Here is a 20638-nt window from a genome sequence, read left to right as displayed (position 1 = left end):
TTCCATTGTTGGTTATAGGTGTTCTGATAGGCTTGGTCATAGTCATACCGGTTAAAGGGTGGTCGGATATCGGGGCTATGTGGCGGAAAATGAGCAGGTCGAGTAGGTACATAGTTATTTGGTACCTGATATGATAGCTGGCTCATGATTTGGTGCTGATGAACTAACCAGCTATCGTGTTGGCGTCGCCTATAATCCTCGTATACTCGCTCGGAGTTCCACTGCTCATACATACTATGTCTGGCCGCGTTCGTCATTGCTTCCTCATCTATACGAACGTGGACGTCAAGAATAGCATCTCGAAAGACATCCCTAATGTCTTCCGCCTCCTCCATTTCCTCGTCTGAGCCTCTCTCTACCTGAGGATGAGATCCCTCATAGGGTACTGCCTGGGTACGTCTACTTTTCAATACCTTAGCACCCACATAAACTTTCAATCCTAAGGGCTCAACCTGTTCTCTACAAATCTGTAATGGACCCCCTTGGTTGCTATCAACACCTAAATACTCTCCAATGAGAGTAACAAAAATACCTCCGCCTATTATACTCCCGTCCTGCATTCCCTCTACCATTTTAGATAAATAAAAAGCAACACAGTAAGGGATATTGACAAAGCTTCTAGGATCCCGAATACACTTTAGGTAGAATAAATCATATAAGGTAATTTTTTCTTTATTATGACCTCTTTGTGTAATCGAGTTAGCCAAAAATCTATGAATAATATGAAGCTCGGCTCTGTCAATATGTGTATAGGAGTGTCCTCCTGCTCGTGTAAAAACATCAAAATGTGACATACGCCTCCAAATGGCGTCAGCGTCAAAGTTACTATCTACCCGTTCACCATAATGAATCAAGTTTGTACAATCGGGTAATAGCAACTCACCAGGAGTATATATCTGTAAGGCCCTGGCCATGTCCAGCATGGACATTCTGTACATCCTACCGCCAAGGATAAACCTAAGAAATCTTCTATCATCTATTCTAACTATATTTGTATCAAGTGATACAGTACTCATCAACTCAACACACCATTCCTTATATACAGGTCTACGAATGGTGAAAAGACGTTCCCAATCTGTAAAAGAAGAACTGCCATACCTTTGAACTAAAAGCTGTCTAACACGGTCAGCTAGATGGACCGTTTCCAAAGGGCCCCAATCGATTACCCTTGGCACCTCTACATTTTTTGTTACCAATTTGAATTTGTTCCTTTGATATGTCTCGTAATCTCTCCATCTTCTATCAAATCTCAGATTAGGATGTAGAGTGTGCTCAGGAATCGTTGGGAATTCTACTGGTGGACTCATTGGGAATACTATGAATTCATCAACAAACTGTACCGGATCATAATAAGGTATGTGCTGATCAGGCTGTTGTTGTTCCTGTTGTAGTTCTTGTTCGTGTTGCATTTCTGGTTCTGGTTCTGGTGCTGGTGCTGATCGTCTAGATGATGATGCTCCTGAACCTCCAGTATCGGCTTTCTGCAAAACACATTAAACACAAAATTTGTGCATCCAAATATGCATTAGTGTTAGCAAAATAACAACTTAAAACAATCACTATAACATGTTAAATCAAAATTAAACTTATACACATTTTCACAATTTTTCACAATTCTACACTTTTCAAATAAGCACATATGAAAATGTATACAAAATTCATAAGCATTTAACTCAAATAACATGTCAAAATATTCATTACTAATAATTAAACAAGTCTCAAATGGCAAATATATCAAATTAATCAAGTTCATGAATTTTGGACTTAAAAAGTCCACTTTAATCTCCAAAAATCATGTTTAGGATCATTGTTTGGATCATTTAACTATCTAAACATGTTACACTACTCAATTTAGCAATAATTCATGACAAAAATCGGCCATAACATGTTTATATCAAAAAGCCCCAAATTTCTCAAGAACACAAACCCTAGATTTCTAAAAATTTTGAAGTTTTTGGCTTCAAATCATGTTAATTAGCATCAATCTAGGTTATACATGCATAAAATACTAACAATTTAACACTAATTACATTAGAAATTAACAAAATTGCATTAGGTAAAAAATTGGTAATTATCACAAAAACTAGGAATTTATAGAGTTTAGGGGTGTAATTTTTACCAATTTGTTGAAGAATGAGAATCTAGGCATGATTAGAGCAAGAAAAATGACGAATTACGGTGAATTTTGGCGAAATTTGGTGAAGATTTGAGAGTTTTTTCGGGTGTATGTGTGTGTTTTGTGGGAAGAACAGACCCGCTGCTGTATTTGTTTCTGACCTGCATTTGGTCCCCATGCGATCGCATGGGTTCCAAGTGCAAACCCCATGCGATCGCATGGGGTGCCGGCTACAGTGATTTCTGACTTTTTTTTTTTTATATAAAACCTTATACTTTATAAAACTTATAATTAATTAAATTTTAAAAATTTGGTTTCCTTTAGGAGCGAGGGCGTTTCGGATCGTTGTCCTAGTCTGTCCCTCGACAAAATTTTAAAATTTGTCAAATCAAAGCGCGGTTTTTTAAAAGTAAAGATTTTTGGGTTTTTTAAATATTTTTGGCATACTTTAATTCAATAAGATTAAAAATAATGATAATAAAAGTTCTCGTCCCTCCCTCGGGTAAAGCAATTTCGGTTCAAAGACCTAGTCTTCAACTCACGACGAATTTTAAAAATCATATTTTTAACTTAATGAGATAAAGTAAATTTTTTGTTTTTAAATTCACACAACTTAAATATAAAATTCAAAATTAATATTAAAAATTCACACCAAACTTAAAATTTGAAATGCATAAAATTAAAAATTCATATTAAAAATTCACACCAAACTTAATTTAAAAATTCATATTATAAATTCACACCAAACTTATATTAATTTTTCAAGTATTTACAATTTTAAATATATTGTTTTTACAAAGTTTACAATATTAATTTAAGATTTAAATATTAATTTTAAAAAAAACATGGTAAAAATAAAATTAAAAATCTTTTTGGCTTTTTATCCCACTTTAATCAATCAAATATTATCAAAAATATGCGCCCCTCTTTTCGGTAAAGTAATTTCGGTTCCAAGACCTAATTTAACTCATGACGAATTTTTGAAATATTTTGGGTTGATTGATTAAAGATATTTATACCTTAAGAATAAACGTTAAATTTCGCAGTGATGTAATAAATTTTTGAATGATATCAATAATTTCGGTCGCCAAACCTAATTTTATTCAATACCAATTTAATACTTTATAGCGAACAAATTAGCGTTTATTATCAAAAGGTTAAAAATAAAAAAAATAAAAACTGTACAAACATACCTGTGAAATAGATTTCTTAGTTATATGATCTATCCCATTCATAAGATAGTCGGTTTAATTGGTTTTCCATAGCTACATAGGCGTAACCTCGAGCATTCAGTGTCTTTTCTTCTAAACATATGAACGGTCCGTCTCTGCATAAAGTAACAAATTTGGTGTTTGAATAGGTTTGATTATTTGAACATTTACCTCCATGTGACCATTTTCCGCATTTGTGACATCTTTCTAGGTGTCGTGCTCTTCTTTTTGCTGCGGATTTTGATTTTCCTTTACCAAATTGTAACTTATTATCTTCGCATCTGGATTCTTTTCTAACTCCGTCCATTCTTTCTCTGATTACTGATACTATTTCACTCGGAAGTGTGTCATTATTACGTTTAGTGATCAAAGCGTGTAGCATTAGACCATGGTTTAGTTCACAGGCAGTCTTCATTTTGTAAAAACCTAAAAAAAATAAAAATTCAGAATGGGGGGAGAAGACTAGTTCTTTAGGGTCTGCTAGGGAAAGACCATTCGGGTTCCATTTTCGAGAACTACACGAAAACAGACAATCTAACTCTAACAGAAATACATATTATCTTTTAAAGACTTGATTCTCCCCACACTTAGTTAGCTGTGGTGTCGAAATTGTGATTAACTTCGTTGTCGACTTCCATCGGACTATCTATATAATGTTTAAATCTGTGACCATTAACTTTAAATTCAATCCCATTTGAATTTATTAATTCTATCGTTCCGTATGGAAAAATTCTTTTGACTATGAATGGTCCAGACCATCTTGATTTCAATTTTCCAGGAAATAGCTTGAATCGCGAATTGAAAAGAAGAACTCTGTCTCCTTCTTTAAATTCTTTTGAACTTCTGATTCTTTTATCATGCCATTTCTTCGTTCTTTCTTTATAGATTAACGAATTTTCTTATGCTTCATGTCTTAATTCTTTTAATTCGTTTAGTTGACTTAATCGTAGACGTCCGGCTTCATGTAAATCAAGATTACATGTCTTCAAAGCCCAAAACGCTTTGTGTTCAATTTCTACTGGAAGATGACATGCTTTTCCATAAACAAGTCTAAAAGGTGTGGTTCCAATTGGAGTTTTGTAGGCTGTTCTAAAAGCCCAGAGTGCATCCTCCAATTTAATGGACCATTCCTTCGGATTTGATCCTACGGTTTTCTCTAGAATACGTTTTAAAGCTCGGTTGGTATTTTCAACTTGTCCACTTGTTTGTGGATGATATGCGGTGGAGATTTTATGAGTTACTCCATATCTTTTAAGTACTTTCTCAAGTTGATTATTACAGAAATGAGTTCCCCGATCACTTATTAAAGCTTTCGGTGTTCCAAACCTTGCAAAAAGACGTTTTAAAAAGTTGACTACAACTCGTGCATCATTAGTTGGGAGAGCTTGTGCTTCCGCCCATTTAGATACATAATCAATGGCTACGAGTATATATAGATTATTATGAGATTTTGGAAATGGACCCATAAAGTCAATACCCCAAATGTCAAATACTTCACATACTTGGATGACATTTTGTGGCATTTCATCACGTTGACTTATTTTTCCGGCCCTTTGACATGCATCACAGGATTTGCAAAGAAGGTGTGCGTCTTTGTAAATTGTAGGCCAATAGAATCCAGCATCATAAACTTTTTTTGCTGTTAGTTGAGGCCCATAATGCCCTCCTGTTGGTCCTGTGTGACAATGGTTTAATATTTTACTAGCTTCATCTCCAAATACACATCGGCGTATTATTCCATCTGGACAACTTTTAAACAAATGTGGATCTTCCCAGAAATAGTGTTTTATATCACTGAAGAATTTCTTTCGTTTTTGGTACGATAATCCTTTTTCAAGGAATCCACAAACTAAGTAGTTTGCATAGTCTGCAAACCATGGAATTTCTTTATAATCTATCTTCAATAGATATTCATCAGGAAAGTTGTCTTGTATGGCCGATTCATTCAGAACTTCTAATTCGGGATTTTCAAGACGAGAAAGATGATCAGCGGCGAGATTTTCTGCTCCTCTTTTATCTCGGATTTCAATATCAAACTCTTGTAAGAGTAAGATCCAACGGATTAATCTTGATTTAGCATCTTGTTTTGAAAATAGGTATCTAAGAGCAGAATGGTCGGTATAGACCACCGTTTTTGCTAGAACGAGATATGATCGAAATTTGTCAAAAGCAAAGACAATAGCAAGGAGTTCTTTCTCAGTAGTTGTATAGTTCGTTTGTGCTCCTTGTAACGTCTTACTAGCATAATATATAGGTTGAAATCGTTTTTCAATCCTTTGTCCTAAAACGGCTCCCATTGCAAAATCACTTGCATCGCACATTAGTTCAAATGGTAGATTCCAATTTGGTGTTATCATGATCTGCGCATTAGTTAGTTTTTCTTTAAGAATATTAAAATATTTGATACACTCATCTGAAAAGATGAATGGATCATCCTTTTCTAGGAGTTTATTCATAGGAGTGGCAATTTTAGAAAAATCTTTTATGAAACGTCGGTAAAAACCGGCATGCCCTAGAAAACTCCTAACTCCTCTAACATTGGTGGGATGTGGAAGTTTAGCAATTACATCTACTTTAGCTCTATCCACTTCAATTCCTTCTTTTGAAATTTTATGACCAAGAACGATGCCTTCTTTAACCATGAAATGGCATTTTTCCCAATTAAGTACTAGATTTGATCGTTCGCATCTAATAAGCATTCGTTCCAGATTAACTAGACATGATTCAAATGTATCACCGAAGACTGAAAAATCATCCATGAAAACTTCCATGCATTCTTCTATCATGTCGTGAAAAATCGCCATCATACACCTTTGAAAGGTTGCAGGGGCGTTACAAAGTCCTAATGGCATGCGTTTGTAAGCAAAAGTACCATAAGGGCACGTGAATGTGGTTTTCTCTTGGTCTTCGGGTGCTATTGGAATTTGAAAATATCCGGAAAATCCATCTAGAAAACAATAGTAACTATTTCCGGCTAATCTTTCCAACATTTGATCTATAAAAGGTAAGGGAAAGTGATCTTTTCTGGTGGCGTCATTTAATTTTCTATAATCAATACAACACGCCATCCTGTTACAGTCCTAGTACGAATAAGCTCATTTTTCTCATTTGTAATGACAGTCATGCCACCCTTCTTAGGCACGCATTGAACTGGGCTTACCCATGGACTATCAGAGATTGGATATATCAAACCTGCATCTAGCAGTTTAATAATCTCTTTCTTAACTACATCTTGCATATTAGGATTTAGTCTTCGTTGGCGTTGCACATACGTTTTATGACCTTCTTCCATAAGGATTTTATGTGTGCAATACGAAGGACTTATTCCTTTAATATCATGAATCTTCCATGCAATGGCTGGTTTATGAGCTTTCAACACAGAAATGAGTTGTGATTTCTCATTTTCAGTAAGAGAAGACGATATTATTACAGGTAATTCAGATTCACCATGTAAATAAGCGTATTCCAAATGGTTTGGAAGTGGCTTTAACTCTAATTTCGGAGGTTCTTCTATCGATGATTTATATCGATATCTGTCTTCTTCTTTTAGCATTTGAATTTCTTCTGTTGTTGGTTCATATCCATTAGCTATAAGTGTAGCTAACATTTCAGCTTCATCAATTGGTTCATTACCTTCTCCTAAAGAACATTCTCCTGTTCCTTGTAATTCTGGAAATTCTTCTAATAATTCTGCATGTGCATCTATAGTTTGAATATAATAACATGTATCATCTGCAGATTGCGGTTGTTGCATTGCTCTATCAACTGAAAAGGTAACACTCTCATCCTCTATACTTAGGGTCAATTTCTTACCGAACACGTCTATCATTGCTTTAGCCGTGTTTAAGAATGGTCTTCCTAATATGAGAGGAACTTGAGAATCTTCTTCCATGTCCAAAACAACAAAATCTACTGGAAATACTAAAGTACCAACTTTAACTAGCATGTTCTCCATTATCCCTCTAGGATATTTTATTGATCTATCGACTAGTTGTATGCTTATTCTTGTTGGTTTCAATTCTCCAAGGTCTAGTTTAGCGTATAGTAAATACGGCATTAGATTTATACTAGCACCTAAGTCTGCCAATGCTTCTATTGAACTAAGACTACCCAGAAAACATGGAATTGTGAAACTTCCTGGATCAGATAATTTTTCTGGTATCTTATTCAACAGCACTACTGAACAATTAGCATTCATAGTAACAGCCGAGAGTTCTTCCATTTTCTTTCTATTTGAGATTAGTTCTTTCAAGAATTTAGCATATCTAGGCATTCCTGAAATCACATCAATGAAAGGAAGATTTACATTTATCTGTTTAAACATATCCAAGAATTTGGATTGCTCGGCTTCAAGTTTCTCTTTCTTCATTTTACTCGGGTAAGGAAGTGGTGGTTGGTATGGTTTAACATAAGGTTTAGCCTTAACTGTGTTATCTTCATTAACCTTTTCAACTACTGGTTCTTTTTCCTTATCTTGATCAGGTTGTGGTTCTTGTGGAGTAGGAATAGCTTCATCAGAAGTTACAGGTATTTCAGGTGGTTTAAGTGTTGTACCACTTCTTGTGGTAATGGCTTTAGCTGTTTCATTCCGGGGGTTAGCATTTGTATCACTAGGTAGACTTCCCGGTTTTCTTTCACCTATTAACCTTGCTAGGTTACTTACTTCTTGTTCCAGATTTTGAATAGAAGCTTGTTGATTTCTAAATGCTTGAGCATTTTGTTCATTAGTTTGTTTCTGAGATGTGAAAAACTGCGTTTGAGTTTCAACTAGCTTCGTCATCATATCTTCTAAATTCGGCTTTTTATCATCGGTTTGTTGTGGTGGTTTGTTTTGAAAATTAGGTCTTTGCTGATTATAAGTATTATTGGATACTTGTTGATTGCTAGGACCTTGTTGGTTGTTGTATGGAATATTTCGGTTATAATTTTGGTTTTGATTATAAATCGGTCTTGGCGGTTGATAATTATTCTGATAATTATTTCCAGGCCTTTGGTTTATGTATGAAATATTCTCTCTTTGTTCCATTGTTAATTCAATACTGAGACAATCTTTTGTCAAATGTGGTCCTCCACACTGCTCACAACTAATTCGTATTGAGTGAATATCCTTAGTCATCTTTTCCATTCGTCTCTCCACAGCATCTATCTTTGCGGAAATGGAATCTAAGTCATGGCTAGAATCGGCTCTAGCTGCTTTAGATGATCTAATGATATCTTTTTCTTGGTGCCACTCATGTGAGTGGGAAGCAGTGTTATCAATAATTTTGTAAGCATCAGTTTCGGTTTTCTTCATAATAGAACCACCAGCTGCTATATCTATGTCTTTTCTTGTAGTGATGTCGCATCCTTGGTAGAATATTTGTACTATTTGACAGGTGTCTAAACCATGTTGCGGACATCCTCTTAATAACTTTCCATATCTAGTCCACGCCTCATATAGAGTTTCATTTGGTTTCTGTGTAAACGTAACAATTTCTGCTTGAAGTCTTACGGCTTTAGATGCAGGAAAGAATTGTTTAAGAAATTTTTCAACTAAAACGTCCCATGTATCAATCGCCCCTTCAGGTAATGATTCCAACCAATCTTTGGCTTCTCCCTTTAAAGTCCAGGGAAATAACATGAGATATATCTGTTCATCCTCCACTTCTCGAATTTTAAATAGTGTGCAAATACTATTAAAGGTACGTAGATGTTCATTTGGATCTTCCTTCGGCGCACCACTAAATTGGCATTGATTAGTCACCATGTGTAGAATTTGTCCTTTGATTTCATAATCTGGCGCATTAATGTCTGGATGAGTAATTGCGTGACCTTGGCCAGTGCATTTAGCTCTCATTCGGTCTTCCATACTTAAAGGTTCCAGATTCTCCATAATTGAATTTGTTGAATCGGAATCACTAGAGGATTCTGATTTAATGGTTCGTTCCTCAACAATCTCTGTTTGAATGATTGGTGGTTCCGGAGGAAAGTTTAGTGGTTCAGGATCTACGAACCGTTCCTGAATATTCTCCGGATTCTCAATTGTGAGGTCGGGTTCAAAAAATGGATTATTGGAAATTTGAACTGAAGTACTTGGTCGACTGGATGACGTTTCTAAAGAAAAATCAACGGTGGTAATATTTGCTAAATGTCTTGATCTAGTTACAGGTGGTGAACGTACAAAAGGTGGTGAACGTCTTGCTCGGTGCATTAACTGAATATCCTATTAGTTTTTAAAAGGAAAGAAAAATTATAATAAGTTATCCAATCAATAGACTTTTCTGATTTTGCCCACGTTTCGAATAGCCAAAAGATGCAGCAGAGGGGCAGGATTCGTTTGGTCTCAATATAATTGAGGACTGTTTGGCTCCAATAACCCGGTCCACGTACAAATCCAACTATTACTACGAACCAGAAAATTTTGATGTCTATTAATTTAACCACTTAAAATAAATTTTCGTAATTTTAAGAAATTTAGATAAGAAGTAGAATAAAAATCTATGTCCTAAAACTAGAATAGCGAGAAATAAGAAAGAAAAAAAAACTCGTCGAAAAAGAAAAATGGTTGAAAAATAAAAGGTGACGGAAAAATAAAAGAAACTTATAAAACTTAAAACACTTGACTAACCTAACCTTATTACTACAACTAACTTAAAATTATAATCGCAAATTGAGATTACTAATTGGAATGATAATTGATACATAGTAAAAGGTGTCTAAAAATATTAAAGCTTACCGGAAAAACTAAATCCCAAATGGAAATAACTTAAAAAGAAACTAAAACTTAAAAAGGCGTCGCAAAATTCTAAAGCACTTAAATCTTAGTCTAAAGAAAAAACACTTAAGGAATTCTACGGCAAAGCCTAAAAATCTAGAAGTAAAAATAATTATGGCAAAAACTATGAATTAAAACTAAATATGAGCGAAAAATACAAATATTACGCTAAAACGATTAAAAAGGGACAAAATATAAAAATATATAAAAAGTTGTAAAAAGTACAATTTTTATAAAAATATTATTTTTATATTATTTATTTTATAAAACTATTAATTTTACAATTTAAATAAACTAATTAAACTAAAAATACAAATTAATAATAAAAACTAAATTAATATATATTATATATAACCCTAATTAGGGTTTAAATATAATAATTATTATTATTATCCGTAATTAATGTAGGCTGCAGTCTGGCGTGTCAGATGGGCTCATGCGATCGCATGAGTCCTCAGTTGCCCAGCCATGCGATCGCATGGGCTAGGGTTTCGGGCCAAGAGCTGGGCTGCTACAGTGTTCGGGCCGAATTAATTATTTTTTTTTTCTGTTTTTGCTGTAAAATATAAAATATATTTATTAATTAAATAAAACTTATATTTTTACAAACTAAAAAAAATAGAAATAAAGAAACTTTATAAAACTTAAATATTTACCAAACTCTAAAAAAAAAATTTATATTTTTGTTTTTCTTTTTATATTTTCGAATATTTAAAACGTATTTTTATAAAAACGGATATTAATAAAAGTAAACTAAATTTTTTTTTTTTTTATATTAGCGTTGCGCTTCCGGCGTTTAAGAGATCCCCGGCAGCGGTGCCAAAAACTTGATGTTTTAGCAGAGGGGTATAAAATACTATTAAATTTTACAAGGAAATACTATTAAATACGATACAATTTTACACAAGATATTTATTTATTTATTTAGAGAATGGATATACTTAAACCTTGCTACAACACTTATAGGCAGTGTACCTAATCGTACAGTAGTGTAGTTTTTAGTAAGTCCGGTTCGTTCCACAGGGAATCTTTTTAAACAAAGCTTAACGCTATATTAGTTTACTTTTATAAAAATACAAATATATATATATATAAGTAATATTATTATTATAAAGGGGGGTTTTTACCGTTTAATGACCGGTTTGTCGATTTTAAAACTTTAGTCGCAGTTAAAACCAAATGTAAAAATAATAAATACAAGACTTAATTTAAAGCGTAAAGTAAATAACGATAATGAAATTGCGAATAATAAAAGTGCGATAAAATAAACTTGCGATAATTAAAAAGTACGATAATTAAAAGTGCAATTAAATACAATAACAATAAAAATGCGATAATAAGAAGTGCAATTAAATATAAAATAAAGGAAATTAAATATGAAATAAAAGAATTATGCTTATTTAAACTTCCGTAATCATGATGTTTGACGTGTTAATTTTAGTTTTATGCCCATGGGTTAATTGTCCTTTGTCCTGGATTATTTAATATGTCCTTCTGGTTTTTGTCCATAACAGTCCATCAGTCATAAATATAAAGTGCGAGTGTCCTCGTCAAATTATCCTTATACCCGAAGTTAAATATTCCAACTAATTGGGGACTTAAACTGTAACAAGATTTTAATACTTTGTTTAATAATTACACCAGGATGTCGACTGAGTGTAACCCAAGGTTTTAATATTTTGTTATCAATTATACCAAGTGTCCTTGTACATAATTTCACCCCTGTTTTAATTATTCTAGTGGCTATTAATCCATTCCCGTGTCCGGTTAAATGAACGATTATTCGTACATATAAATACCCCGCCCATCGTGTCCGATCGAGTGTATATGGTAATTTATAGGGATGCCCAATTGTAAATCTTTATATTAACATTAACAAACTATCATTTAGTTAAACAAATATAAAACTCATTAATAGCCCATAGTCTAATTTCCACAAGTGTCGTTCTTTTGTCCAAACCCCAATTATGGTACAAAGCCCAATTACCCAATTTTAGTAATTAGCCCAACATCATGATTACTTCGGATTAAATAAGCATAATAATAACTTAGCTACGAGACATTAAATTAAAAAGGTTGAACATAACTTACAATGATTAAAAATAGCGTAGCGTTACACGAACAGAATTTCGAATTACACCCTTACAACATTCGCTAACATACCCTTATTATTAGAATTATAATTAAAATTAAAATATAAATTATAAATATAAATATATCGTATGAATGGAGAAAAGAGAAAGATAGATTGTTTTTTGGTGCACCAAAGCTCGATTTTTATAGGCATGTGGGCTGGAACTGGGGCTCATGCGATCACATGGATTTATACCTTCCAGGCCATGCGATCGCATGGCCAGCTGGGGAGGCTCATATTTGGTTGTTTTCTTCTGCCGACGGTTTTATAAATAATATAATATATTAAATAATTATAAGAATTATTTAAATATTATATTATATTTATGTGCATAGTTGACTTGTAATTTTTAGTCCGTTGCGTCGAGCGTTGAGAGTTGACTCTGGTCCCGGTTCTGGATTTTCGAACGTCCTTGCGTACAATTTAATATCTTGTACTTTGCGTTTTGAATCTTGTACTCTTGTAATTTCGAGATGTTTCTTATCAATAATTGGAACCTCTTGGATTGTATTTTGTACTTTTGAGCTTTTTGGTCGTTTGCGTCTTCAATTCGTCGAATCTGTCTTTTGTCTTCACCTTTTATTATTTAAACGAATATCACTTGTAAATAGGACAATTGTAACTAAAAGCTTGTCTTTCTTGAGGAATAATGCTATGAAATATATGTTCATTTTTAGCATTATCACATATCATATAGATATAGAACATGTGATTAGTTGATTTTAAAAGTCAAGTTAGAAGGATTAACTTTTGTTTGCGAACAAGTTTAGAATTAACTAAACTATGTTCTAGTGATTACAAGTTTAAACCTTCGAATAAGGTAATTTTATATATATGAATCGAATGATGTTATGAACATCATTACTACCTCAAGTTTGTGGATAAACCTACTGGAAATGAAAAAAATAGATCTAGCTTCAAAGGATCCTTGGATGACTTGAGAGTTCTTGAAGCAAAATCATGACACGAAAACAAGTTCGACTCTTCATTATTATTAGGTGAGTTGATGGGATTTGTACTAGTGGTAGACATCTATCACATAATATCAAACACATTAAGAGGTTAATATATCACATAATATTTACATGTTAATAATATATAGTTTTCAACAAAAGTGTTAAGCAATCGTTTTTAAAGAAAACACGGTCGAAGTCCAGACTCACTAATGTATCCTAACAAACTCGATAAGACACACTAATGCAAATTTCTGGTTCTCTAAGACCAACGCTCTGATACCAACTGAAATGTCCCGTTCATATCGATTATAAACGTTCCATATGAATTGATTTCGTTGCGAGGTTTTGACCTCTATATGAGACGTTTTTCAAAGACTGCATTTGTTTTTAAAACAAACCATAACCTTTATTTTATCGACAAGGTTAAAAGGACACCACCTAGATTATCAAGAAATGATAATCTAAAAATATCACACTTACACACTACCAATACATATTGGTTTACAATATTAATATGTTACAACAAAGTAATTCTCGAATGTAGTTTTAAACAATATTATACAAGCATGCTGACATCAAATCTTGTCCATATTTTAGCATGCAACAGCGGAAGCTCTTAATAATCACCTGAGAATAAACATGCTTTAAACATCAACAAAAATGTTGGTGAGTTATAGGTTTAATGTAATGACCCTGGATTTTCCAACGTTTAATTATTAATAATTTATTATTAATGCTTGCATTTTAATAAACGTGTTCGTATACGTGTTACTTTTTACCGTATTTAACTTTTCATGGCCCGACTTGTCTTTGTGACGCACGTACTTTTCCCGAATAATATTTTCGAATATTATTTACATGCATGATTAATTAATATTGATCATTTTTAATTAACTAATGTTAGTGGTTAATTACTTGGACCTTATTTAATTAATTGTTGCTTATTTGCTTAAACTTGGGCTTTTATTAATGGATTCATGTTAATGGACTTAGAAGCCCACCCTACTTTTCTTAATGGACTATTAGGAGCACAACATTATGCTAATGACTTGTTAAGGACTTAACTTAGATTAATTAGTGAAGGAATCTAGTTACTTACACATTTACACCTTGTTCCCATAACCATTTAGCTTTATTTCCATTCCAATCTCACACCATTCTCCCATGTAAGAAAGTTGGAGACTTGACCTTCCTCTTTGGGCACCCTTGGCCGTGAGTTTTCATGGGAGAGAGGGATTCCTTTTCAATTTTTTTTTTTTTTACTTATTCTCTTGTATACTTCACTTTTTACACACACATAATACTTGCAACTTCTTTTCTCTCAATATTCTCTCAAACTTGTAAGTAACATGAACTAGTATCTTCTTTTTTTTTCTTAAACAAAACTGCCACCATCATCATTTATTAACTTGTCTTTGTTGTTGTTTAATTACTTGCTTTGTTAATTTGTTGTTGTTGTTAAAGATCAAGTTTTCTAACTTGTATCTTCATGAAATCTTGTTACTTCCATCCTTATTTGATGAAGTCAAGAACAAGGAATCTAAACTTTCTAGTTTATGATTCTACACTTAAATGTTTTCAAGATTTAAAGTTCATAAGTTTCATATTCATACTTGTGTTCATGTTTGTAGACTTAAAACCTAAGATTCAAACTTTGATTTGAATCTTCCTAAGTATGAAACAAAACATGAACATAATACTTGTACTTTAGTTTATTTCCTTCTTTTGTAAGTACTTTAAAGTTTGTGATGTTGTTATTTTGGTCAAGTGTTACTAGTTAATCTTGATCTCATTTTTCTTGAACCAAAGTTAACTTTGTAAGTTCAAGAACATGGAGGTATAACTTTCTAGTTATAACTTCATATACTTATGTTGGATCTAAGTTTCTATAGATTATGGTCTTCTAATTTTGTTGTATGAGCTTACAAGCTTACATACATTTTTCAAGTTAAAAATCTAAGTTTCATAACTTATGGTTTCATTAAAGTGTAGATCCAAGTTTTGTAACTTAGGATCTAACTTAAGAACACTAGATCTAGACTTTCTAGTCTAGTATCTTTAAGATCTAGCTAAGATCTAAGTTCTACAACTTATGATCTTTATTATTTAGTTTACTTTCAAGTTAGTAGCTTAATATTACTTTTGTAACTCATGTATGTGTCGGATCTAAGATCTTGATGTAACTTTGGTTCATCAAACTACATATAACTCTTAAGTGAGTTATGCAACTTATCTTATACTTACACTAGTGTTATGATGGTCAAACCTTGGTTAAGATGATGCAAACCCATCAACGAGTTGTACACTTGAAGCTATACGCATCAAGGATGAGAACTGTGATGAGCATCAAGCACCGAGAACCCACCGGAACACCTTTCTTACTGTTTTCTGGAATGGATCAGACTTCCTGGGCTACTGTAAAGTAGATTTTCAGTAATTTCGGTTCGAGTAGATGATTTTCCGTTTAGACCTCGTCTTAATCCGAGTTACGGTTTAGGATCTATGGCCTCCCGAAAGTCACTACACCCTATTAACGTTGTGCTGAAATTTTTGACCTACTCGCACTTAAACTGTCACCACGGTCAAACAAAGACGATTTTGATTCTGGAAATTGGTCAGCCTCTAGGGGACTCATATACAGAGCCATGGACACTGGTATCACCTCGTTTAAGTTTGTATAGCGGTCGTGGTGACTGAACAAAGTCAGACTTTATTTCAAACCCTAGTCTTGACTTAAAACTTACTTTACACTTTTTGTTTAATGATGAATGATGATGATACTTAAGACCTAATTTACATACTTTTAAACCTTTTGGAACGATTTACTAACTTAGTAACTTTTGACTTAGGTTGAGGACCTTTCGGACCAACCACTTGCTTACTATTCCCGCGTATCGACTTTTACTACTTTCCACTGTGAGTTATAGCATCCCTTTTTACTTTAACTATTTTGGGAACTGAGAATACATGCACATTTTACGTTTTACATACTAGGCACGAGTACTTAAACTTTATATATGTGTGGGTTATACAACGGCATAAACTTTCCCCTTAGCTCGGTAACGTTTAGTCATTGGTCTTTGAACCGGTGAACGCGAATCTTAGATATGGATCCATAGGGTTTGACATCCCCACTCAAGCTAGTAGAACTAGCATTTAATGGGTGTTTAATACTTCGTAAACATACGCACTCGCCAAGTGTAATTTTAGGGGGTGATAAACGTTAAGTTAGTTACCAAGTGCCCACGGTTAAACATATTCTTTTCATACTGTTTTGAAATGCTGTTGAAGCACTAAAATCTCGTGGCCTACCTTACATTACTGTTATACTTAAACTATAGGTCACCAACCTTTGTGTTGACGTTTTTAAGCATGTTTTTCTCAGGTGCTTAATGTTTGCTTGCTTCCGCTGTACTAGTCATGCTTTGTAGACACCCGCTGCGCTTATTAGAGATGTCACCGCATGAAACGTTTATTTTGCATTCAAACAATATTACTTTTGAAACGATGTATTTGTAACGACCTATGGGTCACGTACTATTATTGCTTGCTAGTCGTAGAAGCATACTTTTGGTTGTTAAACATTTGACGTTGGTTAAAACGTCACCTTTATTCATGAATGCAAACTTGTTTTGAAACAAGATATAGTATTTGACCTTGTAATGATCCTGTTGTTGATGATTCGTACATGATGGTTTTGTATGGGGCATCACATTTGGTATCAGAGCATTGGTTGTAGGGAATTAGGTTGCATTAGTGAGTCTAGACCGGACCGAGTAGGATTCACTAATAGGACTAATCTACAACTTGCTAGTTTACTTGTTTCTGCGGAACTTAATGCATGCTGCTGCTGCTTGCTTTTACTGCTATATGTCATATGCTACCACTTGTTTTCACTACTGCATGCTATTATCTGCTTTCGATTGCATGCTACTTCTGTACGATTTGTTATTATTGCCATGCTACTTACTGTTATAGATGATCTAGACTGTCGTAGTTACTTTGCCTAATACGTGCTTGCTTTATGACTTACTGACATAGAAAAAGTTATTTTTCCTTGTTCAGATGTCGGATATTCCACCTGTTATCATTTTGGAGAGCGACTCAGACTCATCCGCCACCTCACCTGCCATGGTTGCCGATTCTCAGATCCCGTCGTCGACACCCTCCAGTGACTTTGGAGCTTCGTCCTCTAGAGCCAGTAGCCATGCACCCGACCCAGTGGTCATCTCAGATGGAGCTGAGGACCTACCGGAGATTCCAGCTCCACCTGTCCCAGGACCCTCGGAGCCACAGCACCATTCCGGTGGTGCTGTGATTCCCGCGGAACTTGGAGAAGGTCCGGTCCGTAATGAGCATAACCATTAGTGCCGACACCTTCCTGATGGACGTCTCATGCTCCTACCTTTCAGATACCGACTGATGATAGCCGGCCGAGCAGATCCACCCGTGCAGCCACCCCCAGATGATTCCGACGACTCATCCTCTGACGAGGATCCCGAGGAAGCACCCGTGCAGCCACCCTCTACCCCGTCGAAGAAGCGGTATCGTTTCGACGGTACTGTTATTCCTGGGGTTAACGGAGGGAGATCGTCCGTTAACGCATATGGATTGAGGACTAGAGTTACCGTCCGTAAGCGGCTTGTGCCGTATCCTGCTGATCCCTTCATCCGTAAGCCTTACCGCTATGCACCATCTACTTCTGGAGCCGGACCATCTGCACCACCAGCACCACCTGTATCGACTGCACCGCCTACCCCACCATCTCCCTCTGTCGAGGAATTGACGAGGGAAGTGGAGATCCTCCGTGCTCGGGTCACTAAGCTCGAGGACCAGATGTCCCACGTAATGGACATCCTACACCCACCTTCACCATAGGACATTTGTATTAGATTTCATTATGTAATCTCATTTGTAGTTTCATGTATTACGTATGTATTGTACGAACCTATGCGGATGTATGCAACTTATTATTAATGAATGGAACTTTGTGTTGTTTAATTCTTGCACAGTGTTCTATTTACGTTACTGTATGATGATTTTGTGGTATCTGTATCTATTTGCGTTACTTAATTAGCATGTGTTGTATTGATTCCATGCTAGATTCCATATACTGTATTATTACTATTTGAATGCTGGATTTTGACTTGAGTCAAAATTTTTATTTAGAACATCAATGGCCAACGGAAGATCAACACCCACCGCAGCCCAAATCGAGGAAATGATCAATGAGCGAGTCGCCGCAGCTTTAGCGGAAATGAACCCCCAAGCTCCACCGCCACCGGTTATCCAGCCCATTCGTAATGGGTGTACATACAAAGAGTTCAAAGCTACAAGCCCCACAACTTTAGTGGAACTGAGGGGCCGGTTGGTCTCACTAGGTGGTTTGAGAAATTAGAATCTGTGTTTCGAGTTAGTAACTGCTCAGAGGCGAACAAAACCAAGTATGCTTCATGTACACTGTCAGACGGCGCACTAACTTGGTGGAACACTCTGGCTCAAGCAAAGGGTATTGATGAGGCGTATGCCACTCTATGGGAAGAGTTTAAGGGGGCCATGATTGAGGAGTATTGCCCTAGGATAGAGATCCAAAAAATGGAGATTGAGTTTATGCAGTTGAAGGTTGTGGGAAACGATCTCGATGGTTACAACCGTAGGTATCTAGAATTAGCCCTGATGTGTCCTACCATGGTTACCCCAGAGTTTAAGGAAATGTACTTGTGGGGACTTCCTAAGTCCATTAAGGGAAATGTCACCTCGTCTAAGCCACCCAATGTCCCGGAAGCAATGCGCATGGCGCATACTTTAATGAACCAAATTATTAGCGATGAACCGGAGAAGGCAAAATCCGAAGCGGGTAGTAGTGATAAGCGTAAGTGGGATAACAACACGGGGAGAGCCTATGATCAAACCCCCGCTAAGAGGCACAACAACGGTGGAAATCCCAATCCGAACACCAACTCGAACCCCAACTACAAGGGCAGTCTGCCACAGTGCAAGAGGTGCTACAAGCACCATACCGGGTACTATAACGTTGTTTGTGAAAAGTGCAAAAGGACCGGGCATATTGGCAAGGACTGCAAGATCACCACCATGACTGGGAAGCCGAACCCCACTGGACCGATAAAGTGTTATGAATGCGGATAAATGGGCCACTTCAGAAATGAGTGTCCCAACAAGCAAAAGGAAGGCGGACCACCGCGTGGAAGAGCATTCAATGTAAATGCAAGGGATGCTCGTGAGAACCCCGACTTGGTGACAAGTATATTCACTATCAACAATCTATTAGCTTCTGTCCTATTTGATACTGGTGCCAATAGAAGTTATGTATGTAGACACTTTTGCTCTAAGATAAATTGGTCATTAGTTCCTTTAAAGGAGAGTATGCTTGTAGAGGTAGCAAATGGAAAACTTGAGAAAGTTGACCAAGTTAGCCGAGGAGCTATAATCAACATAGCTGGTGTGGATTTCGAGATTGACTTAATACCCATTAAGTTGGGAAGCTTTGATGTTATTGTCGGTATGGACTGGTTGACCAAGATAAGGGCTGACATTATATGTGGAGATAAAGCTCTTCGTATACCACATGGAGACGGTGAGCCACTGATTATTTACGGAGAGAGATGTAGCTCGAAACTGAATCTCATTAGTTGCATGAAAGCATAAAAGATCATGAAGAAAGGACGTCTTGCTGTTCTAGCACATGTGAAAATGTTAGAAACCGAAGAGAAGAGCGTGGATGATGTACGAATTTCCCGACATCTTCCCAGAGGAATTGCCTGGATTACCGCCACCGAGAGCAGTAGAGTTTCAGATCGATTTAGTGCCAGGAGCTGCACCTGTAGCTCGCGCACCTTATCGACTCGCACCTTCTGAGATGCAAGAATTGCAGAGCCAACTACAAGAACTGCTAGACCGTGGATTTATCCAACCAAGTTTCTCGCCTTGGGGCGCACCTGTTTTGTTTGTGAAGAAGAAGGATGGATCCTTTCGCATGTGTATCGACTATCGTGAACTCAACAAATTGACGATCAAGAATCGGTATCCTCTTCCCCAAATTGACAATCTTTTCGATCAGCTACAAGGATCAAGCATTTACTCTAAGATCGATTTGCGATCCGGTTATCACCAGTTGAGGGTGAAAGAGAGTGACGTGATGAAGACTGCATTCAGAACTCGTTAGAATCATTATGAGTTTCTCGTGATGCCTTTCGGTTTAACCAACGCACCTGCCATGTTTATGAACCTCATGAATCGTGTCTGCAAACCATACCTGGATAAATTCGTTATCGTCTTCATAGATGATATCCTCATCTACTCCAAAAGCGAAGAATAACATGAGCAACATCTTCGTCTAGTGCTTGAACTCTTGAGACAAGAGCAACTTTATGCAAAATTCTCCAAGTGTGAGTTTTGGTTGAAGGAAGTCCAATTTCTGGGTCATGTTGTGAGCGACCAGGGTATCAA

The sequence above is a fragment of the Rutidosis leptorrhynchoides genome, chromosome 2, assembly GCF_046630445.1.
Source record: "Rutidosis leptorrhynchoides isolate AG116_Rl617_1_P2 chromosome 2, CSIRO_AGI_Rlap_v1, whole genome shotgun sequence".
In the NCBI taxonomy this organism is placed as follows: Eukaryota; Viridiplantae; Streptophyta; class Magnoliopsida; order Asterales; family Asteraceae; genus Rutidosis; species Rutidosis leptorrhynchoides.
This window is presented reverse-complemented; position numbering follows the sequence as displayed.